The sequence below is a fragment of the Cloeon dipterum genome, chromosome 4 (assembly GCF_949628265.1).
Source record: "Cloeon dipterum chromosome 4, ieCloDipt1.1, whole genome shotgun sequence".
Taxonomy (NCBI): Eukaryota; Metazoa; Arthropoda; class Insecta; order Ephemeroptera; family Baetidae; genus Cloeon; species Cloeon dipterum.
This window is the reverse complement of record NC_088789.1, coordinates 26,446,981-26,474,092: the sequence shown is the minus strand read 5'-3', so window position 1 is coordinate 26,474,092 and position 27,112 is coordinate 26,446,981. Positions and strand designations below refer to the sequence as shown.

Genomic DNA, 27,112 nt, shown 5'->3' with positions numbered 1-27,112 from the left:
TACTATTCACGCGCCAGCAAATCGATTTGATGCAAATTTTCATCAATGACGCAAAAATCCCATCAAGTGCGCCAGGAAGATAATAGCTTGAAGCGTGCTTAATTACACATTTCTCCTGTTACACACACCAATTAATTTCTTTAAGCATTTATTTCCATTTTTCTTTAGGCATTGTTTGCGAGGGAGGCTCGTATTTGAATGCAAGTCGTTTGAGAGTTCTTCTTGTCCTATGTAATTATTTATTTGGCTTTCTTCCCGTTTAAAAATTATGTTTTACGAGCGAATACCCTTTTTTCGTGTGGGCAGACGCTGGTGAAACGGGGATGGAGTCATTATAGACTCCATATCTAGGCGACTGCTGTAATAATACCATTAGATGCGATTATTACTCGTAATTCTTTCAGTGTAAAATGTAGGGCCGTCAGCGGGGGGTTGCCCAGTGGGTAGTAATTGGATTTAACTGTGATGAGCGCGCCGAAGATTCACTTGCTGCATGCAGACACTGACGGACTGACTGACTTTTGTGACGGCGAGCCGCTCTGGATTCGCGCTGCTCTTCTTTCCCCGAGTCGTGATTCCGCTCTCTTTTGAATGAGGAAGGTTTGAGTTGATTTCCATATTATGCTCATCAGCCGGCTCAATTAGCCTTAATGTGTATTTGTACGTTTAGAATTACGCCCCGCCGCATGATTTCCATCTCGCACGTCCACTCTCCGCGTGTAAGATTTTTCGCTCATTTTTTGATATGCTAATTTGACAGACGCCCTTGTTTGACACACAGTATAACGTTTGTTTAATCCAGAACTGGTCCACGCGTTTGCTGTACAAATTTATGCAGATTGAGCAGATTTGTAAGTATAGCAGAGTGTTTTCCCTAAAAGCAGATTGAGTGGCTGAGTGAAAGGATGATTGATGGTGTTGAAATTTACAGGATCAACTGTTATCCTTTTGAGGGCATATTAATTTGCATAGCGAACAAACTGTTTTGATTTTTTGGTATCAAATTGTTTTCAAATACACTTATTTAGAATAAAATCACTCAAACTATAGTTGCAAAATATCAGGGCGTGAGAGTCGAATGCAAATGTGTTGAAAATCTGACGCGAGCGCATTAATGATTGATCCCTTTTAAGGAATCAATCGGTCTGCTAATTAGAAATTGCATTAAGCGGTCAGGGTAATCTAATTTATTCAGGCAGTGTGTTTGTGTACCTTGAGGTGCTGGCTCTTTCAGCGGCGGCCGGCTGAAATGTTCCCACGGAGCAGTAATAATACATAATGAGATTGTGATGGAGAAAGTGCTGAGCATTAAACTTGGCGACTGGCCACTTGAAGCCGCTGCAGTGCGCTCGAAAATAAATAAATAATCCACGCACACGGCCTGCGCGACTGCCCCAGAGTGATGTCAACTCTATTTGTAATGACTTCATTACCCTCTTGAAAGGTTGTGTCCACTCGCAAATCGCTTTTAAGAAAACACGCTCGTGCATTCCGTAATCGGGATCGCGCAATGTTTGCTGACAAGTGCACGTCGTGCTGCTGGATTATGGCTGCTGCGTTATCCATCATTAACTTTTCTGAAGGGAGATCGGTCATTAGGATTATTCAAACGACAGATATTTTGCATTTTTTCTGAATAATTATTATTATATCTGATGTAGAACACAAGCAATGACAGGATGAAAGATTTTTTTTTTAAAAAATGTACAGTATTTGTCAAACAATAAACAATTGCGAGATTAGCAAAGTATGAAACTACTAATTTTGCTGGACTGCACGTCTGTTACGCCAGCGAAAGTAGCTAGTATTTTTTGCTAATTACCGTTTTTATTTCTCTGCGTGTCTCAACCCTTAATTATGTGGCTGTTCTTGAGTTCAACCATTCAAAATTTGAAATTTTTGACTGATCACGTCTTGTTAAGTTAGAAAGGAGCTCAGTTTGTTACATTCACTTCCAACTTCGGACTAATGAAGCCTATAATTTCAGTTTCTCCGTGTTGAACAGCTTGCAATTTTCAGTTGTGTGGTCTACCGGCTTCACAAAGGCGCCGCAATTAGGGCCCTTTACCCTTGAAAGTAATAGCAAACAAACTCCGTGTGCCGATTTTTTTTCCTTTCAGTCCACGATGCGTTTGACAGGTGTGCGGACTGAAGAAAAAAAACGTGTCGCCCAATATAAATTGGAACCGATATATTAATGTCGTTCGCGCGCCGAGTGTGCTTCTGGGCCGGTCATAAACGCGATAAATCATGAGTTTTGCACCATGCAAAATGAAGCCTTCCGCCGCGTTTTTTGCCCAGCAGCTCGTGAAGGCTGCTGGCGCCGAGCTGCGAATTCGGCTCGGTTGCGTGAATCCAGCAGATCAATTGCTCTTGACCAGTTTGTTGAGAGAGGCTCTTTAATGGCGTAAAAGTCGCGTTTTTTGTTCGACAAGCTGATTTAGTGAGTACGCTTGTTAGGCCAAGAGAAAAGGGAAGGTCAGTTTTATAATCAGCTATTTAAAAAGTATTAAAAGACTCCTCTCGTTTATGTTCCCCGATGTGCTGTGAAGCTCATTTTTACTCGATCGCAGCCTCGCTATTTTGTTTGCGGTAATAAATTACCGCAAAATCGATTGGTCATGTGCACGACTTTATTCAATAAAACGAGATATAAAAATAATAATAAAATTCGTCCACAATCAAGTACGGTTCTCATGCATATTGAGTAATTTATACGTCATAAAAGCGTTGGAGGTTAGATTTCCTTTCTTTTCGGAGAACCGTAAACACTGGCAAAAGGGAAATAAATAATTTCCACCGGCGAAAGAAACAATCGATTGGCCGTGAGGCACAATAACAAGAGTGTGAGAAAATTCCTGCTCGGACTCGATATGCACACATTTTGTGAGTCATTAGATCGGTATCAAAAGGCAATCAAACCCTTTTGCTACAGACGATCATTGCTGCGACCAGGAAACAGGATAAAAGCCGGTACACACGCCCAGCGATTGATACTGAATTGGAGCACGATGATAAATTCTGTGCTATCATTTTCTCACGGGGTAGTTATCAGACAACACGCATGCTAATAATGGAAAGTCACGACTTCGGTGCTCGGAACAGAGTTCACTCTGCGCGCTCTATACGTATTCAGCTCGACATTCATTTGTGCTGCCCGCCGCTAATCTCTCCGCAGCGCGCACCGTTCTCATTTCCTTGAAGCATGCATTTTTGGCATTTTTCCTCACGACTCTCAGGCGTCGACATTTTTTTTAATCAAAATTTACAGTAGGCATGCAGCTTCGTGCTAATTCTGCTTTTGCTTCCCTTCCTGGAAAAATTGCACTTAAATCTGCGCTGATTGCTTCCAAGAAATGAGCAATGGGAAGAAGCATTTCGAATCGAGTGAACCATTGAATATGAGAGGTGGATCGATTTAAATGCACCATAAGCCATTTTAAAAGGTTCCCACGAGGAGATTAACAAAAAAAAAATTAGAAAACGGCAAATAAATCTGTGAACGCGTTGTGTATTGTCTGTTTGGGGTACATTTTCTTTCTCTATTTTTTTTATTCGTGTTATGGGTACGTGGATGCCGTGACAGAAATGCGTCTTTTAGTAGTTTAATCATTCGTCTTTTACATATTCATGTCTCGTGGTTTAGTAATTAAGATCAAGACCAAGATCAGGACTGTGAAATTACATAGATAATCAAAATCACAAATACAATAAACAATTATAATAACAATTAAAATATCACTTTCGAAATACAAACAAATATTACACTTACCCCGTAGTTCGGGTCTTATTAATTCGAGATCAAAGTTTCTATGTAGAACATCCTCGCACGAAAACTCATCCTAGCCGGAGAGAGAATATTGTGTTGCGACTGCTGTCGTGCGAGGCTTAAGGTGCACTGGGGGAGAAGGTGCAGTAAGGGTGCACTGATTGTCGCACACCTTTGTACTGCCACCTGGCGATACAGGTTAAATGCAAAGTAGTAGGACAGTAGTGGCGAGAAGGCGCCACAGTGTGAACGCGAATAAAGAACGTGAATCCGGCTGGGGTTTATTTGCGCACTTGATGCTGATTATCAATTGAAATTCCGATGCGGGCTTAAGAGCATTTCGTATTCACGCTGCTGACTCGTCAAGTCGTCAGCTGTACGGCCCGCTTTGCCGGGCAAAAAGTGGTCTGGCGGCAGAGAGAAGAACAAAGTCGGAGAGGTGCATTTTAGGTGCACGATTTTCTCACATCTTGATAACGGGTCGCTGGGTCAAAAGCATGCAGGCCGCCTAAAAAGCAAGCGTGCTCTGCGCAAAAGCACCGCACTTTTGTTTTCGCAAACAAGCCGGATCGACGTAAATTTTTATTCGAATCGTGTGCTCTTGACCCGACCGACGAAAAAATCAAGTTTATTCATACGCTAGACCTCAATGCATTGTGCGGTGGGTGGGTGGGTGAGTGGGAGGAGGGGGAGCGATTTGCATTATTTCAAATCACATCCGCCGCGCCGCCGCCGACTCCTTTCCTTTTGTGCAATCGACGGACAGCACTGCGCGCTGCACTCGTTTCCCAAGCAAGAGTGCATGAATCGCAATTAAATTGGTTCAATTTTGCAGTGCAGCGTGTCAATCCAAAGTGGATCGTCATGCACGGGGGCTCGGCTGCCGTCCGAGAGGCGGTGTTGTAAATCAATAAATTAATTAGAATGCACGGAGGAGGAAAATTAAGTGAGTTGTGATTGGATCGCCACGCTTTCGTAGCAATGCCAATCGAGTTTTCCGCTCCGATCAGTCAGTGCGCAGTGAAAGTGGTGCAAATTCGAGATCAGGTTGCATCTCCTGGGAGCCATCCTCGCCGCTGCTGCGCACGGATTATGCAAGTTGCAACTCATCTGGGAAAAAAGCTTTTTTGCTCGACCCTTTTCACTTGCGCGCAGATAATCTTAATCTCGACAAGGAAACCTCGTCTTTGGTGCACGCGTTCCAGCATCGCTGCACCACTTCTTGGGAAAGCAGTCGGGGTTTCTATTAGCCATGGCACTCTTTTTTGTTAAAAATATCTGTCCCAGACCAAGAAAGCCATAAAATAATAAATTTTAATATTTGAAAAGTGTGACCATAAAATATTAAATTTTACTTTCAAACAGGGGTGCTTTATGGCTTCCTATACACCAGCGAGAACAATACTGAATTTTACAAGATATTTTTAGCTTTCACAAACCATCATTCTTCTTTCGCAGCGGACGCAGAAATCAACTCACAATTCAATTCCTTGGGTGGTAAACAAGTTTTAAAAGTTGCGTTCGGCTCTGAATTAAAATTTGCGATGAAATTCACGTCGGCTTAAGTGGATTATCGTGTTGTCATTGAAAATTATGACGACGGCGCGCGCATATGCTAAGGAGAAAATAAATGCTGTGTATTTTCGCTAATTAATATTTCACTCGCAACCGAAACAAATGTGATTCCCGCAAATTTACATACTCGAACAAGTTGACTAACAAATTCACTCTCATTAAGACGGCTAATTTAAGTGACCGCTGGCCGGTTAGAAAAATTAACTCCGGATCAATTGAGCTGTTCGTATAATAAACGTACAAAAGGGAAATAAATCAGAGAGTTGAATTATCTGCACCGAGGGAATACATGAATAATATTAAACGGCGGAGAGTGCGTAAAATAAATGCAGAATACATTTATGTATGTACAAGCCTACACAATTCCGTCCCATTTCACGTTCGTACACATACAACATATACGCACGCTTATGTCCGAGGTGATAATAAATTATCCCTGCCTCGAACATGAGTGGCCGTAAAAATAAAAAATGAAAATATCGGTGATGGACTGGCTTATATTATGTAAGAGTAGCTTAATACATTCTCACGCTTTCTACCTCGGCGGCGGCGGCGGCAGCAGCATGAGTGTGCGCTCGCCCGGTGTGTGTGTGTGCATATGTACGCCTGCCTTATACATAATAAACTATACAATATGAAATATATATATATATAAGCACGCTTATGTATACAGAAAACGCCTGAGAGCGATTTTGATTCAAAGACTGGGAGGCGAGGAGAGAAAAAGAGCCGTGCTTAATCAAGGACTTGCCGTCAATTTTATTAATTGTTATTTTATATCATTAATATTACGAGGTGTTGAGGTAATGAGGTGGAGTGTAAAAAATTCCCCACTCGCAAAGTGCTAAAGGCAACTCCCATCCAGCAGGCGTTTGCATTTTCGTTGGACACTCAACTCTTTTTTTCTCTCTCGCTCCTTGGAGCCTTGGAAATCAATAAATGCGCTAATCATGGGAGTTACGCCATTTGAATCGAAGCTCGGGTCACCCATTCAATAGAGCCAATGAATGATGAATGCAGTTTATTGCAAAAGCATTAATATATAATGTTCACACATGACCAACTTTTGATCTCGACAAAACGAACCAATTATTCGAGTGTATGAGATTCCTGAGCAATTAGAACCCATTTAGAAAATGCACTTATTGTCATTCAGCCGCACGAAGTTTTTTTTTGTTCCTTAAACTTTTCGTGGAAATGCCATTCGACCCTGAAAGCATTCCCTCCCTTCGTTTTCATTCCACCTCCTTAACCAGACAAAAGGATGAATAGAAAATCTAGGTCACTCAGGTAGTAAAAATTACGATCTCACCACCGACGCGACGCGACGCTCTTCCCGATCGTGCCTGATAAATAAACCCACACCCTGACCCACCCCACTGATATAAAAATTGCTTTCAGCCCGCGGTTCTCGCTCTCACAACAGTCGCTGCCTCGGTAGGCACGCCGAGCAAACAACTTGTTCTGTCCCGTTGGGTTGGGCCCGCGGGGAGGGGTGAAAAGAAAGCCTTTTTTAATAGCTGCTAGTGCCAAGCAGAGCTCTTCTCTACCAGCATTATTTCTTTTAGGTTAACCAGACCTTTTTGATGGTTGCCCTTGAACACGAAAGAGGGTTATAGTAGAGGTGCAACAAAAAAATGATTTGGAGGGACGCTGCTCCAACGTTGTTTGTCATCCCCAACAAAAGCAACAATGCTCCCAGATGCCTGAGTGGAAAGAGAGGCTGCGAACGCGGATCGAGAGCAATCGACAATTTTCGCCGTCTATATACAAGTTCGATTGAGGCCTGCGGACTGAATCCACAATTCCCAAGCTGGAGTGCGTCAATCTACTTCACCTAGCAAGATTTTTCTTTAAATCCAATGCCACGGGTTTGCCCTACTTAACGGTACATTTTATTTGTTTACATAAAACAGTTAGTGACTTCTTCCCATCTAACATATAGTAGACTAAAATTTTCAACTTTTTTCATATTTATTTTTGTTCACTTACTCTCCACAGAGAAATAATACATTTTAAAACTTTGAAAAATGTGAAAAGGGATCGTAATAATTTGCTTAAACCCGCAAGGAAATTTGTGAAATGAAGACTGAATGACAAAACGTGGCAACAAATGTTGGCAGATGTTAAAAAGGAAAAGAAATATATAAAACGACTGGCACGTCAAACTGACCAATTTTTCACAGTGCGTTAACACACAGGTCAACCCACTTGAATTCTAAAGGCAAAGAAAGGGAAGGAAATCTATTCAGCATCAACAGGGGATGTCGAACTTTGCTGACAAAGGGGTAAAATTGGCTCCTCCTTTGGATATGCTTCGTTTCGTGCTGTCCCCTCGATCTGTGATGGATGAGCTCTTTCGTAGAAAAATAACACACAAAAAGGACAACATTGACGAAATCGCTCAGAATGAGAAGGAAATGTTTCCAAACACTGGCGTTGTTGGAATGCATTATTTCCCTTCGAACGAACGAGGGCGACCGGCCTTCGTTTTGATAACTTGATCCAATTTAAATGAGCTCGTCAAACAATATGTATGTGAATTATTTCTCTATTGAATTGCACTCTCCATTATCTCCGGCGCGCGGTGAGTGAAGGAACAAATTGTTCAATTTCATTCACGCAGCAGCAGCAGCAGCAGCAGAGGCCAAAAGCACTATGAGCGAAGGCGATTCCGAGAATCGGCGGCCGCTCGCGCAATACAACGGCTAATTATATTTTTGCTGCCCCCATTGTGCACCTACTCGCGCGATAATTAAAATTCAATGACGTTAATTGAGTGTTCGGAGTAAGTGCTGGTGCTGCCTGTCTGCCTCAGCCAGCACGACGTAGGGACGCAACAATTAATTCCAAATTGATTTCGTTTGTTGGCTTCTCGGAAGCGACACCTCGGCACACCAGCGATCAGACGCGACTTGTGAGGCGGACTAGCGTTTTTGCATCTCATTCATTCCCATTTCAATTGCATTCAATCAGTGCTGACGCCCGAGTCGATCGACAATAATCTTTTCTCGGCATCAGACTTAGTAGACAGCGTCCTTCTGCATTTAGTGAAACAAAAGGACAAAATCAATATTCGATTCCAATTAAAATTAACATTTTTTGCTGCTCATTTATTTTTTGCCGACGCTGTAAACTATTTTTGTTTAATTTTCCACCGCGGAATAATTTTTCTCTAAACGGTGACGCAATAAAAAGAGTAATTAAACCATAAAGTGGCGAGCATGCTCGCTTTCAAATTAAATTAAAGCCTGTTATGAGACTGCACAACACGAGCCAACGAGAGCAAATTTTCAAAGAAAACAGCTCACTCTGCTTCTGTGAACTCTGACGTGTAATTAATTTAGCTCGTTAGCTTCGTAATTTACAAACAGCAATCTAGTTCTTTTCCACGCAGGCGGCAATCTCATTTTCCTAGCTGAAAACTCGAGGCGAATCCGAATTGAGCAATAAAACAGTCTGTGCGCTAAGCGGCGGCGGCGGCGGCGGCTCTTACCCTGGCATACGATGAAAATAAACAGCAACGTTCCCACTTAATCATTTTGCACGTTAACCACGCTGCTGATAATTCCTTCTTATATTCAATTAAACGAGCAGCACGCCGCCACGTTGTTTGAAATAAGGTTAAACGTTGATATTAATTAATACGACAGCGAGTTATTCTCGTCTGATCATCCTTTTTCTCTTTCTCGAGAGGGAGTAGTGAGATGGAAAAGCATTTCAAGTGAATTCGCCTTTTCATTTCCCTGCGTGAACGTGAAAAGTAATTCATCGTCTGGTGCAGCGTCATGAGAGCATTTCATCAAATACGGTTTTGAAAATGCTCGTATATATAAACACACTCTCGCACATCTGCGAGGGGATTTAATTCCTCGCAGCAGCCAACAGCTTAGCTTAATAAAGAGGAAAGAGAGACCAAGGTTAATTGCGGCCGTTGTGTGATTAATTGAGCTTTAATTACAAATGTCTGCGTAAAAGAAATCGCGCGAGGCGCACATTAATCGACAGACAGAGGGAGGGAGCGAGTGTGCCGCACAACAAAAGGTTAATCACAAAATATTGCCGGTAAATTGAGCAATTAATTGGGCACCATACTGGGTAATTAATTTTCATGCGAGGTTTTTTAAATGTCTAAATTTGAGGCGTTTAAAAGTAAAACGATTAGGAACTCTAAATTGTATAAATTTTAAATTCTCTCTGCTATGAATATTTTAAGGAAATAATACACAATTATTACAATCTGCAAATCGTTCAGATCCGTTTGTATAATTTATAATCTTATTACACTCGTTATTTTTTGGAAATGCTAACTTGCACGCGACTCCCAAAATAATTGACAGGGCAGTACCTTTCATTCAACCGATTAAAATTTAAATGCGGCAAAGCATGCACATCGCATATTAAAAAAGGCGTTATTTTCAGCAGGCAGCTTGAAAGTTGTTTGATGTGCGCACATTGAAGCCAGTTATTAAATGTACAAGTGTAATAAATGTAATAAATTCGTGATTAACCGTAATTGACCAGGAGAAAAACTCGTCTCGTGTGATACTCTATATTTTCGCACACAATTTAATTCCGAGCGCAAATATCTCGTTAGGATCGGCAGAAATTACACCAAGGGTATACACAGCTTTTTGCGAAGGTCTAATTGTGGCTCTCCCGCCCGTCGTGGGATGTGATTTCTGTTTCAGGTGAAGCACAGCCTTCAAGTTGATTGAGTCGCCGTCAAAATACGTGTTATAATTAGACACATCATTAACGAAAGAGTGCGTGCGCACGTATATACCGCACTCGCATGTTCTAATTAGATTTAATTTTCCTCGTGTGCCGCGCCGACCACCGAAAACGAGGAAACAAGCATATATAATGTTCCTCGCTTCCTATCGTACTTTCGATCGCTGCCTTCATGAATTGCTAACACGCCTGATTTCAATAAACAATATTCTCCTCCAATTTGAATGCGATTATGTAAACAGCCGAAGACACGCATTCGTGTGTGGATTCAATTTATGCGTCAAATTGGGCGCCCACAGACGTAAAAAATCAACAGGCAATTGTTTAGAGCACATTAAGCGCGAATTAGCAATTGTAATGCGCAGCAGCGTTGTTTTTGTGCTCGGGCACACACACAGGAAAAAGGCAACAGCCGCAGCGATAGTAAACCACAAATAATTTGAGGCTGCCACACCCTGAAAAAGAGCCACCTCGTTTTTCTCTGTTCAGCCGCCTCTCCTCCGCCGTAATAATATTCTGCTCCTTTATCTGCGGGGCATCATCACTCATAAAAGGCTCATTTAATAGGGCACCGGCCGCCGTGTGATTTTATTTCCACGGCTTGGGGATCCGTTCTCGGAAAAAAATCGGTCGCCAATTTCCAGAAGATGCATCTGGCGAGACACACACGCAGCAGCGGCAGACAAAGTCAAATCAATTTGTCTCGACCGGTCTGAGCTTTTGAGAACAAAAATCACTCAAAAGTCACTCTCGAGAGAGAGAGAGAGAGCTTTTAAATCTGTCATTGAATTTATTTCCCAGTCTGTCTTTTCTCTCGGCACCGATGAAATTATACGCGGCTTTTCTTGTTGTTCCTGTTACACAATAACAAGCGAAATTACAGCTGAATACAAGCGGAGCGCGGCGTGCTGCGCAATGTTGAAAATCGGCAAAAAGTTGTTCCTCCCGTTTTTATCTATGAAGTGCGTGCGTATATTTCTGCTCGACAACAACAACATGCACACCGGCGTTTGATCTCTTCGGAGAGACAAGATTAATAGCCCTGGTTATCTGTGACCAGATTATGAGATGATGCCGGCCGGGCGTTTTATCAGCACCGCAAAACCGTTCCGTATTATTTTCTGCTCGTCCAGCGCATTGTCTCCTGGCCATAAATTGCCAAACGGTGGCATTGGTCTGAATAATTTTCTTTCCCTGAGAACCACCGAAAAATGTAAATCCTTTTTTGACCTGAACTTAATTAAAGCATGTTAAACAATTTAATTAATCTACCGATTTTTCGAATCTGTTTGTTCCCATCAAAATTTGAGGCTGGAATTCAAGCTGCAGACCCGGAAGAATGTCTCGAATCACCTGCAAGTCGGGGTCAAAAGTTAATGGCTGTTGAAACGTGCTGGCTCATCCGACTCTCGCATTGGAAACAATTAGTGGAAGCGAGCGAGCAGCCGAAATTGCTGTCAAGGGTGTTGCTCCAAGGGCGTAGCAAAGGTTGGCTCTGGGCGTGTAAATCGGAGGGTGTAGCCCTTATCAAATCAACGCGCCGCCGAAAATGTGCCAAGGAGAATGTTTTCGCGCCGTGCACACACTCTCCTTCTCGGGCAATATATCAAGAAGGGTGGCACCGGAAGTACGGTTTGGCTTCTCTTTTCCTTTCAGATCCCATCTTCTTCTCCCTGAGCCAGGTCAACGCTTCCTCGCGACGCAGAAGAAAAAATAACAGAGAACCGCCCAGGCGTTTGTGTGTAAAATGCACACTGGCCGGCCGTCTGACTGGACTGTAATTATTCTGCTTTTGAATGAGGATTCGGTGTGCGTGCCACGTCACTGCGGCCATTGTCCATGCCACCTGATGCATGCCGTCAGGTTCGGGTAAAACACCGGCCGGCGCCTTTCTTTCTCTTCTTCGCCATCCTCTTGCGTGCACTCTCCGTGCCATATGCATATAATTGAGATCAAAACATAGCAATTTCCATCTGCCTGCGTCACGAGAACGCTTTGCTTAAAGTTGCAAAGTTGGATTTGAATATATGTCCAAGCTTTGTCTAGACTAGACACCTTAAACGGAGATAAGCGATCTCAGAAAAGTCACCTTGTATATTGCTCCTTGTTCAATGCGCGTGCAGCCGATTGTTTGGCCTCAACTTGCGGCTAAAGAGTTTGTCTATCGATTTATAATCGCAGAAATATATTTAACAAATATTTAAACCGAGGGAAAACACTAAAATCGGAGACAGAAATATAGGCTCTGCACACGAAAACCCTCAACGCTGATTGGCGACGCAAATGCGCATGTTGGAAGCTCCTGCGCAATTCACGTCACATGTTGCGTCAGCCAATCAGCGTTTTGGGTTTTCCGTGCAGATCCTTTGCTGCTGTCTCCGATTTGGTCGCTTTCACTAGCAATTAAATCGGGTTAAACCAGCGGGGTCCAGATGTGCGATAAAATTGGTTCGCACTGCGCAGATCCAAGATGGCGTGTGAATGTGGGAAACAAAAAGCTCTCTTTGGATTCCCGTACGAGTTTCAAGAGTTTGTTTTTACGATCTGAAAGACACAATAAGTACAAGTAATGCAAATTATGTCACAATTTTGACGGAAACTTGGTTCTTTTCGCACATTTTCACGTGACCGTTTTTTCGCGCCATACTCCACCGGACGCCATATCTGCGCGTCGCACGAACCTTTTAATGTGTTTCTGCAATTAATTATCAATCAACAGATCAACTCTTTAGCTGCAAATAGACACAAAATAATCATTTGCACGCACATCGGTAGCAGATCAAGGAGAGACATTTTGATATGTGTGGTTCTTATGGGAGGAAAAATACATTCGGTGACTTTTCTTAGAGCGCTTATCTCTGTTTAAGGTCTCTAGTCCAAGCACAAAATGACTGCACTAATGTGATTTCAGGTCGGCTTGTACCCAAATTTAAGTAAAGTCACGAGTGAGAGAAGATGTGCGTCAATACGCCGGGTACAGAAGAAAAATTCTGGTGGAGTGTATATATATTTCTCTGAAAAAACTTTTTTACTGCTTTTTTACCACTTCCAATTAATTTTTACGTCACTTTCTCAAGTTGAGCAGCAATCTGATCTCCAATTAACCGAAATTACTTGTCGTTTCCTGACGCAGGATGAGCACAGAAGTGGCATTGCCGCGGAAATAATTCTCAAATTAGGCTCCCACACGGAGCCACAAGCGCCATAATCAAGAGAGAGAGATAAAGAATAAGAGAGAGGCCTCCTTTCCCAGCATCCGAAACCGAGTCAATTTTTCCACGCCATTACTCTGCATGAATATATTTTTCTTTGGAAGGCCATATGGCCCGCCAATCTGATGATAAATTACGAACGAAAGCTGTGCATCAGCTACCGTCGGCTGTGCGCAGGACCGTTATCGCTCTTCGCATTTCCATTTCGCTAATTGTCCGTCCAATTGGGTCAGGTGTCTTACTGTTAAAACCCGACACACAATATAATGCATCTTTTATTGTCTGCCACGCGTAAATTATGCACACCCATCGGCGAATAGCCGCGCAGTCATAAGTCATTTCAGCGCGGCCATTAATCCGCGTGGTGCAAAAAGAACGCCGAGTGCTGCAGTTTCTCTCTGACACGCCGAGGGACACTGTGTACTTTTTACTTTCGATTTTCCGCCTTGACGGCTGCACACACACAAATAATGCAGCACAACACAGCCACTACCGGCTAACTGCTCCTTCGCCAAGTGCAAAAATAGCGATATATCAATGGTGTCAGTGGTAGTAAACGTGTGCCTGCTATAATTATGGATGATGATATTGACGTTGGCGAATTATTCAAGCAAATACGGACGGATTGAGAGCGACGACGGTCGATCCGTTCGCCAACCTCGGTGGAAAACAATTTTTCTTCGGCTGGAAATTGCCGCGAAGAGGGGAGAAAGCTGCATTTTTGCTTAACCTCTGCAGCGACCTATTAAACAAGAAATTTTGATTTGACCCGAGATATGGTGTCTGGTTTCATGCTGTCGTTGACCTTGAACTGACTGAACAACCTGTATTTTAATTATAAAATTGAATCCTCTTCATTCCCTCTTTGAATGTCAGGTGATGCACCAAATTTATAAGTTAAAAACCGAATATTGACATTGGTTTAAATTCATCTGTGGCCTGTTCTAATGAGAGAAAATAAACGAGTGGCACAGTCGCAGATTCATTTCCATCGGTCAACCTTTCTAATTTCATTGGGCACTGCGAAATTTCCCATTGACACGACTTTCTTTATGTTCCCCTAAGTACCTTTTAAGCAACAAGTGGCGCGAAATTAATTAATCACCAGCCGTCGGGGCGTTAATTAAAGGTGCAACTCGATCGTCCGCCGCGGAGTGGAAAGGCGTGTGCAACAAAGTCGTCAACGAGAAAATGAGCAGAGAAGCATACAACACGCATCAGAGGCAGCGAAGAAAAGAAGATTCGTCGGTCAGTCAGAGCGTCGGCCGATGTTAACGGTGCGAAGAATGTGTGCTGCATATGGTGCGCGTGCTAATTATCTTTCTCTCTCGCACTCAAAAGTCATTCCCATATGTCGTGTGCGTCGTCATTAGCAGTGACCACGTCCGAAGCGCAATAAGCGTCTCTATATAACGGGACTCGGCTCAATGAGCGCGGTGCGCGCACTTAATTTGTTTGATTTGCACTCGATTCGGGGCCAAAAAGCAATTTGCGCCAGCACCCACACTTCGCACTCGGTTCACTCGCCGATCTAGGCCGTTAAAAATGTGCGACTTCCGTTTCGCGAGAAAAGAAGCACCAGAGTGGCGTATTGGGAATAATTGGCTTGCGGTCGTCTCCGCAGTCAGAAGCTCATGCTCACTCTGTTTGCTGCACGACAAGAGAAATTTATGGTTCGTGTTTGCAACCTATTTTTATACTACTCTAGATCAAAAATAAGTTTTAAATGAATTCATTCATGAAGATCAAATTTATTTAAAAAAAATAGCTGATGAGGAAAATTAGGACATTTTATTAGTAACCCAAAAGAAATTGGATTTCTTGAGGTTAATTTTACAGGCTTGAAAAATGATTTAGAACTAAAAAGAATCAAAAAACGATTAGAGATCTTAAGTGTTAGGTCAAGCGTGGGAAGTCAAACAATAATTTTCTCAAAGATTCTTTTTAATGATTTTGAAAAGGTCTGTCTGTATAAAGCTCTCTAGCACGATCTTTTATTTTATAGGATTAAGGCCCCCTAAATTACACAATTGTTACCATTTTTAAATTACTAATTAATTAACTGCTATGAGGTTGCAAAAAATATACCAGAACAAACAGAGGGACAATTATTTTAAAGCATGGTGACAGTCCTGCACTGTAGGGAACCTTTTTGTTTCATTTTATTTCCGAGTGATCGAATGGGAGCGTTTCTATTACTTTTTGTAAAATTCAACACAAAACTGTTCAATCTACTCTACAGTGACTTTGCCCTTCGAATTCCAGCAGGTAAAATTATTTTCTCCCACACCAAACTTTTGTTCTTCATTCAGCTCACCTCAATTTTGCTGTAAACACTGCGATTCTTGTCCGAAATCGCCGCTCGTGAAACACCCACGAGTGCTTGTATGTGTACTGCATGTAACTCACACACACAATTTCTGTTCGTGCTACTGATAAATCAGTCCTTTCGACCAGTCATCGCTCCAGATTGATCTGGCGGTGGCCGGCGAGAGATTATTTATCGCGAATTTGCCGAGCCATTGTCGAGACGGCGGCCGGCTAAAATGTGTGGGAAAATTTATTGTGCTGTGTATGACCGACACCTGAAAATTATTGTTTGAGTTGGCGTGAGCGGTAATATTGCTATCGGCACTCTCGCTCCAGTTCATCACTTTATTGAGTGCTTCAATATTTATTTATTTACTTTGGACCACCAAAAGAGCAATTTTCTGTGCGGTACTCTTTCTTTGCTCTCTCTCACACTGCACTGTGAAAATTGATGGCATCAGGAATTTACACCCGCTTTCCTCTAGATAATCTCCAGCGCCGCGCACACTACCACTATTAAGCCGCATAAATTTTGACGAGTTTGCGCTGATTGCATGAAGCAGCCAGCCTTTGTTTTATATACGAACGGCATTCCCAGTGAATCCGCTCAAAAAATATTCCCCTGCCCGCAGATTGGAATCTCACTGTAAATTAGCAAGTAATTTACTCTATTGTAAATGCTAATATTTTGCTAAAGTAAACGATATTTTCGCAGATTTCTCCTCCAGCCATTTGTTTTTTCGTGATCAAGGTGTTTCATAAAAAGCTGCGAGCCAGCCGTGCATGTTCTCACATCCAGGCATAAAAGATATTATTGCGCGATGGTCACCTCACGAAAAGAAACGTATATATATTCAGCTGAATATTGTCCTTTTATTATATATTCTGACAGCTTCTATTATACAAGTCTGCCGTAAACATTTGCACTGCGATGAAAGTGTGATTTCGGTCCGGCGTTGAAGGCCAGAAAAATTATACACATTTCAAGGGCTCAATTCCAGTAGTCGCAACACGTGTAAGGCGGTGTTTGCGTTTACAAGTCGTAATGAAGTTACTGCCGTTTTATTGCGTTTTTATTCCAGAGCAAACCGATTGACCACCACGCACGCTCCACACTATTGGTTTTCATTTTTTACGCCAATTTTAAGTGCCGCGAGTGTAAAACCGCGAGACGTGTGTTAGCACTCGACTTTAATCTTAAAAAGACTCTACATTGAGCCTGCAATTTGGGCCAATTTCAATGGAAACGTCCAACTCACTGCTCTCTAATGGTCAGAGGCGATTATTCACTTGCCGGTCGTGAGCATAAAAAGCGAATTTTTATTCTCGTTCCCAGAGAACGGATCAAAAGAGGCAGAAAGGGCGCGGTTGCAAAGCAGATGAGCAGTTTCTTATTCCCAAGGAAAATAAAATAAAAAGTGAGTCACGGTCTCCAAACGTTGGCGCGCCGTTTTTATACAATAGCTGCTACAAAAGGAATCAAGTTTTCAGCACCGACTCTTCTGCTGCTCTCGCGGAGAGAAGAGCAAAAAAAAACAAAGAGGAGGAGTGGAATTCCAAAAGCCGGACAGCAAAAAGAGAACCAGGCTCATATTTTCATCAAATCAATAAATTAAATTGGAAACAAGCCCGAGCCGATCGTATAAATTACACCGAGTGCAACACGGGCGAAATTGAATCCACTCCCAACAGAACATAATTTATAAACGCGATTCGTATCAGTGTAGAAAAATAAATTAAACACACACACACACGCTGGAAACGCACGGCAGCTCTTGTTTAAATAACCGCGCGCTTGTCCTCTGTGTAATTGATAAGGCTCGAATTCCACTCCCAATGGCACGAAACACACACACACATCCGCCGAGCCGCGAGCAGTGCTTCAGTTTCGTAAAGTTTGCATCTTTTGTCAACCAGGATGCGTGAGGAAAGTCGTAAAATCTCAAAAAATTCTGAATGACCGATTGGAGATCTGCGGCAGATCAGGTGGCGCCGCGGGTGGCAGCAAGGTGAACTAGGCGCATTCCAACCATTTGTTTTCACGATAAATTACCGAAGAGGAACGCACATCTGTCCCATAAAGCGAGATTTACGCCGTTTTCCACTTGTATTTCACTATAGAGCATAAATCATAATTACCACCGAAGAAAATTTCTTTCTCTCGTACAGTATCAAATTTCAATTCTCGTCGCTGCTGCATTGAATTACGACCGATTCCCGTGCCAAACTATGCGTGTGGTAACCGTTCACCGCTGCGGAGAGCGGATCGAAAATAACACTCGCTACTTTATGAGCGCTGATTTGCATTCGAGCTTGAAAAGAAAAGACAAGAGCTCGAACCACCCTCGGCGCGTTTGTCTTCGGCTGACTCTCCGTGTGTGGGTTATTCGAGGAAGCTGATAACAGCACAAACGCCGAGTGGGTGGAGGTTTTAGAGGTTAGAGCCGACAGCAACATTTTCTGGCGGGGCTTCCTTTGCTTGCTTTAATAAATATTCTGCAACACCGCACGTGACTCTCCATATTCATCATCAGTCCGGCTGGCAACAAACATACACACGCGCGCTCCATACGGGGACGGGGAAAGGGCCGCTCGTCCCAATTTGCAGTTTGTTTTGCCGTGAAATTAATTGAGATCTCGCGGATGAAACAAATGCAATATGTATTGGAGACGCGTCATTAATCATCGGGCTAGATTGCTTATAATAGAGAGACAATAGACAACGCCAGTTTTGGTGCAGATAATTTGAGTGCCGTGGATAATTTCTGGTGTGATTGGGTGCCACGAGGCCGTGAGAGATTATGACAGGCTGTTTTATATATACCAAGCCAGACCTCGCCCCCAACGATGCAAAAAAGACGCACGCACACTCGCGAGATTTATTTTTCCTTTTCACGGAGCTCCAGCTGATTTCAATAGCAATCAGCATCTCTCTCTATATATATAGCGTTAAATGTCAGAAGACGTCAACCTGAGGTTAGGTTGATCGACGAGGTCCTTGTGTCTATCTTTCACCTCATTTCACATTCGCGAGTGGTGTTACTTTAATTGGAATTCACGCGTGCGTGTGTATACCATGTTATTCGCTAGTGCATGTGCTTGACACGCTACGAGATTTCTAATGCACTTCTCGCCGTGTTCAAACTTACACAACAGCCGTGAAACATGCCAAAAAATGTTGGCTGCCGTAGACAATTATATAACACGCTCTGAGGCCAAATGAATGCTAATAACTAGGCCTTTTTGTTTGTATGTCAGGCTAAATCTATATCTATCTATTATTCGAAATTGTTTGTTGTGGTTTGCGTCTCAAAGAAAGCAACTTTTGATGACTGGGACTATTTGAGCCTCAACCTCTATTTTCCTTTATTAGAATTATTGGTACTGAATGATTTCAAACGACTTTGGGATGTTTTATCGGTCTGCGCTCGCCCTGTTGCCTTTTCTCGTCAAATTGTCGTTAATACCAATGCATTAGTTGTGCTTTTTATGAGAATGACCAGTCATGATCTCTTAACAAACGCACAACACACCAAATCACCGATTTGTGGGCCGTCTGTCTCCAACTTCTAGTCTTGATAGCTTTTACAGCACCCAAATGTCCGCAGTGAAAACCATAAATTTTACGGGCTTCTGGCAGGCGAGTGAGCCGAGCGGCGAGCAGGGCAGGTGCTCGTAGTGCTCTCCTGCGGGGATTACAAATTAATGAAGCACGGAAGGCGATCGGAGCGGAATGGATGGTGCCCGCGAGAGGTGACAAACCCATCACGCATCATCGCCAAAGCATGACTCGCGAGTTGCTGCGCGGCGCGGCGTTGCTCTTCTCGACCGGCTCGTGGCCAAATGGATCAAAACGATCGCGATTAGAGCAAGCGCGGGCGACATTTGTGTCAAAACGACTTTTTGTTGCCGCCGCTGCCGCGGATTTCTAGCGAAAAGAACGTGCCAAAAACGTGAACGAATGCACGAGGCTTTCCTCGTGGTAACAGCCACTGAAACGCTTTGCTCTCTCGTTTTGGACTAGTGCTTATTGCTATTTCGAGAGAAAATAAGCACAGAGTTTATTGTTTCTAGCGGATTTTCCCCAAAGCAACGTGATCGGAATGACTGCGATTTATTCTCATTTTCATTGTTTGGGACTTATTTATGTTTTCTCGTTACACGCTTGCGTTTCACCCGGCAAACATTTAAAAAATTTAATTTCTTAGATCGTTGGTAATATAGCAACTGAAAAGGTCCAACTTAGGCAATCTGTACACGCGCGAGAGCAAACGGGTACACGCGGAGAGAAATCTTTGGTCCCCGCTCTTTTATTACATGTCGCGCGCAGGGCACATAAAATGCAGGCAGAGCCCTTGTCTATTTGCAAAAGCATTTATTTGCAAGGAGAGCGAAGCAAGAAAGTGATTTACAGAGGCGGCCGACCAGTGCCAACAAGTGCTCGATGTGTTTTCTGTGAGCGAGCTAGCTGCACGTATGTAATTACAAAACGAGCTGCATGCAGTAGTTAAAAAGCGAATTCCCTCTCTGTGTCTTTCGCGGCCTAATGAGACTGCGGTGCGTGTTCGCAGCCCTTTAAACGCCAATTAAGTGCTAGCCACTACTACTTGCATGCATTATGTATGTTATAAGCCGGCAATATGGCGAATCCAATAAAAATTTATTGTCACGGCCGGCGCGTATGCACTTGGAAGAAAAGTATAGTAATATCAGAGATCGTTATCTCTCCGCAGCGCACACACCACAACCACACCGTGTGTGCTGTACCGGCTCCAAATGATTTCCGAGCTGGCGTCAGGGCCGTCCTGCCCTCAGGGTAGATAGTGTAGAATGCCAGTCTCTCATGTGACGTGCTTCGAAACTGTCGCTTTCTTGATGTAAAGTAACAAGCTCGGCTAAAAACAATCAACGCATTCCTGTACTCCTTTGTCCATCTTTCCAGTTTCCATGGAAATTCCCGATCGTTGCTTCAGCAAAGGGAGAATTTTACGAGCAATTGTACACAAAAAAAAGTCAGACTTATACAAATAATACCGTGTGGATCATTGCAAAACCTCTTACCAAGAGCCCCATAGGCAATACAACAAATTATTTGGTTGTTAAATTATAGCTGCATATTATGCACGCCTTATAAAAGTCATAATAAGTATGCACAATTGAAACGAGAGAATTTAAAGCTGATATATTTCAAAGAATTTTCACGGCTGGCCGGAGTAAATTTACGGCGTAAGGTACAAGGTTCATTTTATATTGTGTTAAAAGCATTCTGCCAAAATGCTCCAGTATTTAACCTTTTAACGGTCGTTTTACGTCTCTTTTCAATGGAAATTGGGCCCAACTCGAATTCCTTTTCGTTTCTCACACAGCCATAAAAGTTGCGCTGCTCCATTGTCGGTTTTACGTGTTCATCGGGAGCGCGCAGGAGAAAGAAGAAATAATACATAACGCTGCGCGAATCGGCACCCCTTGGGCGGCGAGTGACCAAGAGAAGGACTTTTCGCGTTCGGCATTAATCACAGCACGCGGCCAAGCGCACGGTTTCAATCATACACAATAACAACTGATCGATGTTTCGTGATTACTGCCGCCGGCTGTTTTATAAAACTAATGGAGACAAGGTCCAATTATAATTTATATATTTCTTTCCCGCAGTGTCATACAAACTCTGTTATTATATCTCGGCTGCCGTTGCCGCCGCCGCCGCCGCTGCTAAAGAGTATTGTATCTGATCAGAGGCACGGCACGCATAACAAAAAAAGCAGAAACACAATTCCCGACGCATACATTAAAACAATGTCTTTGGCCGCCGCATTACCACTACACACACTTTTGAATGCGACTTTGTCTTCCTTCGGGTGTCGATTAATTAGAGATGCGGGAATTCGTGGCCGGCAGCACCTTCGAGGAGCCGGCTTGATTAATTCTCGATTGGCGCCTATGTGCTGCATATTATTGCTTTTTGACAGATTTGATCTGAGATAGACGAGTCCAGATGTATATTATAAAGTTGAAATCATTAATCTTATTTGACCGCAGAAACGCAAGGCGCGAAATATGAAAAATAGCCTGTCCACTTTGTGTCCTAGATGTTGAGAGACATTGTTGCTCTCGCCGGCGGGAAGGGAATATGGAAATCTACAGAATACGTTCTGGAGCTATTGACGTCACGAGTAGCTCTATGAAATTCAAATCGACACATATAGATACAAGAGCTGTTTAAGTCTATTCTGGAAGTCGTCGCGTCGGCTAACCGTACACAAACGTTATTTACAGCGAGCACTCTTTTGATCTGGCGAGCGCAAAATTAAAAGGGCATTTAGAATTCAATTAAAATACACATTTATATGAAAGTGATAGAATAAATTATGCCTTCTATGTTGCTTAAGTGGCTCGTGTTATATAAAATGCTACATCGATTGCTCGCATATAAAATTTATTATCACCGCCAACGTTTTATGTATCGATAAATATATTTATTAATTGCGGCTAAAAGTGAAGAGGCGTTCAGGGAGAGCACAAACAAGTCTGCGCGTTTAATGGCGGTAGCTCACTTCATTCCGCCAAACCGGAGGTGCCGAGAGTGCTTCGAATTTATCAGATTCGCCGTCTGTTCGTCCGTCCATCCGTCCGTCGCATGTGCCGATCGAGAGGAAATCGGTTCGGGGCCAATTTTTCAAGCCCAAGCCGCGTGAGAGGCGAATGTGAATAATGCGCAAGTGCTACCTGGAGCATGTTTTATTAATGATCCGAGCTGAGCTGCTGCTGACCGATCGATTTCTTTCATATCGACGGCCACGCACACTCAGACACTTTTCAATTAAGCTAATTAAAGTGGCATTCCAGCACAGCAACGTTTAATTAGCTGCCGCTCGGACAGAGAGAAAGAGAGAAAAACGCCGAACTTGTCACTGCACCGCTCTCAAACGAAATCATTGGCGGCTAAATGTTATTCTCTATTAGATCGAGCCGCAGCAAGTCCATACAGGGGCGAGATAAAAACTAAATACCTACGTTTGTTTGACATGAGCGAGAACGATAAATATTGATTGCGTCCTGTCCGCGGCCATTAGAAATCACATGCGTTCATTCGGCTGATTAGAGATGCATCGTGGTGAGCAGAAAAAGAGCGTTTCCAAAGCTGCCAATCAAGCGCTGACAGTGTGATATATGCCTGCATCAAAAATGCTGTCTCGTCTCGATTTCGATTTTCAAGCGTGCCATATGCTGCTTCCACATTTTAAAACAGAATAATTTAACAGGCCTGTCTCAGCTGCAGGCGTTTTTTTCTCATTCAATCGGAGCTCATTTCGAATATTTCTGCAAAATTAGGTCTGAACCGCGCAGCGCAATTCAAGACGCAACATTCAAAGATAAAGACGATAAAAAGAGAATTTTATTTGCCCCAAATTGTTGGAAAGTTCTGATTTAACTCAAGGTGACACAACTCGAAGTTTGATTCTTATACGGTACCAAATGAAAATTCTCCTCAACGTTTTTGCAGTTTGCAGCGACCTACAAAAATTTTAATTGTGCGTCATCGTGATGAGCTTATTAGCATTTCTGGAAGCCTTATTACGAGGCTTTTATGATCCACATAAACCCAATTAAAGGAAATACTGACGTCATTTTAATGCAATTCAGACTGGACACTCACTTTCGCCACGAAAAGGCGAATATTAATAAAAATTTCACGCCTCGTTTAAGCAATTCTTTGCGCAGCCTAATTTGTTCAAGCTCGAGTTGAGTAAAATAACGTGAATTTAAAAAGAAAAAGTCTTTCTGCTGACAGATTTACCATAGCCGAGGTAAAAAGTTTTTAGATCAACAATACCCTTTCGGTCGAGTAATTTATCATAATTAATTATTTAGCTGGGCGAACAGAAGCAAAAAGGAGGCAGTGAGAGCGTGCACCGCGCGGCGTGTGTATTATACTCGATAGTTTGTGTGAAATGCCCAATAATGACGTGGTGAAAATTGGCTCACGTGGCGGCAAGAACAAAACAGGCCAGCCAGCAGCTTCTGCGGTGTGTAATTGTAATTGCGGCTGCCGCTGCTGCTGCTGCTGCTTTGGCTTCGGCGACCAGCCAGCCAGCAGAGAATCTTATTATCATACTGCATTGTCATCTCGCCAGAATGTTCACACAAAGCCGGCCGAGAGCACCGCGAGCAGATGTAACTCTGATGCAGGCCGCAATTTACGCCTGACGCCTCAGATTTAATATTCAAATTTGAGGCGCGAGACGTAATTAACGTCTTGCGCACCGTGTAATTGCAACCTTGCGATCCAAGAGGTGTTAATATCTCGCCGTAATTTATTCACGTTTTGGCGCAATAATGTTTCGCAATTGCCGCTTTTTTGACAAGTGGTGAAAATCGCTTCTGACTTGCGCGATCAGATCGGCTGTTTTCCACTCTCACAAATTAAAATGTCAAGAAAGAGTTTTGCACTTTTGACCAGTGTCAAAAGTGTGGAAGTGGCAGAAATTAGCTGCTAAACAAGATCCCATAAAAAGGCACACTTTTTGCATGTGCTAATTTGAAGATTATCCCATTTACACCTTGTGCAAAATTAGCCGTTTTTCCTGTTCAGTCATCGTCACATTTCTCTGTCCAACTTTATGCATTTTTTACGACGCAAAGCGCTGTTTTCGTCCGACATATAACAGTCCTAGATTCCTTGAACGCTTTCCTAGCTCGTATTCCAAATTATACAAGGCACAAATGTGTAAATAATGAGCACTTTTTGGCCAGTCAAATTAGCGTTCCCAGGATGTAAAATGCTGATGGGGATCGCAACCCATGAATCACGAGCACACCTCTCAATTTTTTCCTCGCTTGCTTCCCGTCTCTGCATCTTAATAAACGTCAATACCAAGTATAACGGACAGGCTGGCCACTATACACTTTTCCACCATATACCCATCAAACGTAATTTATCACACTGAGTGGAGGAATTCAGTTGTTGGTCAACGATTTTTAATTGATGACAGAATGGATTCAAAATCCGACGAAATTGCCCAGAATAGATCATTTATCTCTAAAAGCGCTAACGATCGGTTCCAAAAATTTAAAACTGCCGATTGCTACAGATTCCTGATTGTGAGTCGTGACTGGATTTATATTTATCATTAGACACGCGGACGTATAGAAAGGAGGCACAAAAAAAGTATTCAAATTGGGGGCAACCCTATTGCTTTTGATTTCGCAATAAATTCGAGTTTATCGAGAGTGCGTCATAGTTAAAATCCTATCTAACGACTGATTTGCTTAATTCGAGCTCACTTAGAGGCACAAATTTACGAGCTTGGATTTCCTGCAAAAAGCGTTCGCGCGACGTGTGAAAATTTAGGATGTTGGCCCGGCTGGCGTTTTATTTGGGAGGAGGAGGAATGACCTCGCGCACTCGGTGTGATCCTCATCAAAGGCATCAGCAACTTTTTGCTGTCCGTCACCATTTATCGCCGTTGATGCAAGTTATTATATTAGCCGTTGTGCAGCAATTTCATTCTGGACGCAAAAACGAGCTTTCCTCAGCGGCCAGTGCCACTTTTACAAACAATCTACTCAGATTTCTAAGCGCGAAATGTGTTAATTCTTCTCTGCTGTAGCTATTAAACTCGCATTAGCTTGTTTTCCGAAACAAAATGCTTTTCGGATTTCTTTATCTCCATAGCAGTCTTAATTGAGAGATCAAGGTCACTTTTTTGCTTCTAATGCGCAATTAAGAAAGGTTGAAAGAGTTACAAGGATCTGTTAAACGAGGATGCTGCCACTGTTCCCAGAGTGTTCCTTTTATTTTAAAGTTTTACGGATCTCCTCTGGAAATAGACTTATAATATGAATTTCTTTGAAATTTTGACAAATTCCACATAGTAGTGAATTAAATAATTAAATCTTTAAATGCTTAAAGTAAATGCCAGTAGCAGAAAATTGCCTCTGACACAATTTTTTCTTCCATTCAAAATGAAGTCATGAGTAGTTATCAATTATGACAACTCTCAGAGATTTATTTTTTTTTTTGCATAGACGCGTAACCCGAAACGTATATAATTATAATTTTGATTTAGCACGCGCAAATTGAGAAGTGGCCTCTCAACAACAGATAGAGGCAATAACAATTTCGGCTGGCCAATCACAAAAGCAAGGAAAAAGAGGCAAATTGAGCGCGCGCATTGTCTTTTTGCCGGTGTAAGTAGTATAAATCCTTTTCTGCTGGGCATGACGGCGATAATTTATTTTTCATGCAGCCAGCCGAAAAGAATGAAACATTCCCCCATACCGCGATAATTGTATTATTCTTCATCCTGCATATACACAAAAGTCACACTCCATTTACAAATTTTTATCTGCCGCGCGCGCTTTGTTGTTTTATGCCAGCAACAACTGTTTTGAAACGAACGCTCGCGCCTCTGAATTTTCTCCTGCTGACAAAAGTACACACTTCGCAGAAATTCGCGGAGTTCGGTTTCCCGCCAACAAGGGACACATCTGCTTCGCTGCGAATTCCGATAAATAAATTTCATCTGCTCTCGGCCGGCCCCGAAACAATGAAATCCCCTTCACAATCTCTTCCGATCTCGGGAGAAATAATGAGGCCCGTCAGCGTTCAGGGAAACTGTCTCTCTTTCTCTCGTCAGCGAGATTTTACCATTACTCGTGCGCGTACTCAAAAATGCAAAAGACAGTCGGAGGACTGCGCGCGTAATGGCCCTCATGCATTACCGCGCGAGCTTTTATACACACACATCCTCTCGCGCGTAAATAAAATTTTCCTGCCGCTGTCAGGTGCAAGAAAACACCTGCTGACAAATAAATATCGGGCTGGGCAATCATTCAGCAGCGAATCACTCGTTTTTACTCGGTGCCAGCAGGTCCGCATCATTAACCCTTTTCCCCGAAACGGGCACAACCGTGTAATTTGCGCTTCCAGCATGTGCGGGGCTTCCAGCATGTTCGAGAGTTAATTTAATTTGTCCAGCAGAATTTCAATCGCGAGGCGAGCAAACAGCTTTGGATGGTCGGGTTTTCCAGAAAAATAAACATTCCAACTTAGTAAAAGGTCTGCTGTTTTGACACGAATGAACTCGGAAGCATTGTTGTGAAGTGTTCACGGTGTGGTTTGCTGCATTATTTATTTACACAGAAAGTGTATTATTGGACAATATTGTCAGATACAAAGCTGGAAGACATTTCAATAGCACCACCCCCGAGGCTCCAGTATAGCATGCCACTTGTCCTTATATAGCTTTTCCGTTCCTGACCTCTATACTTCCATCTATTTTTCGGGATTTGTCGGATTTCAACAGATAAAACGATCTCTCAAAAGGGGAACGCAAATATTATTCAACAAAATAGGATGTTTTACACTACAGTTCGATAGCATTTGATAAAAGATGACTACTTTCTGAAGAAAACGGATCCTGTTATTTATGTTTCACTAAATCCACGCTATATTTGAAAATATTTTCGGTCTATCACTCAAAGTAGATGAATTATAAAGCCAAACTCGTAC

At 42.7% G+C, this 27,112-nt stretch overlaps 2 protein-coding genes across 3 annotated transcripts in view; one reads left to right on the top strand and one right to left on the bottom strand.

The window, feature by feature from the left end:
* Positions 1–27,112, bottom strand: part of LOC135942532 (Krueppel-like factor 6) — a 111,273-nt gene that overhangs the window by 82,664 nt on the left and 1,497 nt on the right. The gene's annotated exons all lie outside the window — the stretch shown is intronic.
* bon (bonus) overlaps positions 27,019–27,112 on the top strand; it is a 107,638-nt gene continuing 107,544 nt past the window's right edge. Inside the window, exon 1 of the mRNA XM_065488672.1 lies at positions 27,019–27,022. The gene's annotated coding sequence lies outside the window, so the exon portion shown is untranslated. The remainder of the gene's footprint in view (positions 27,023–27,112) is intronic.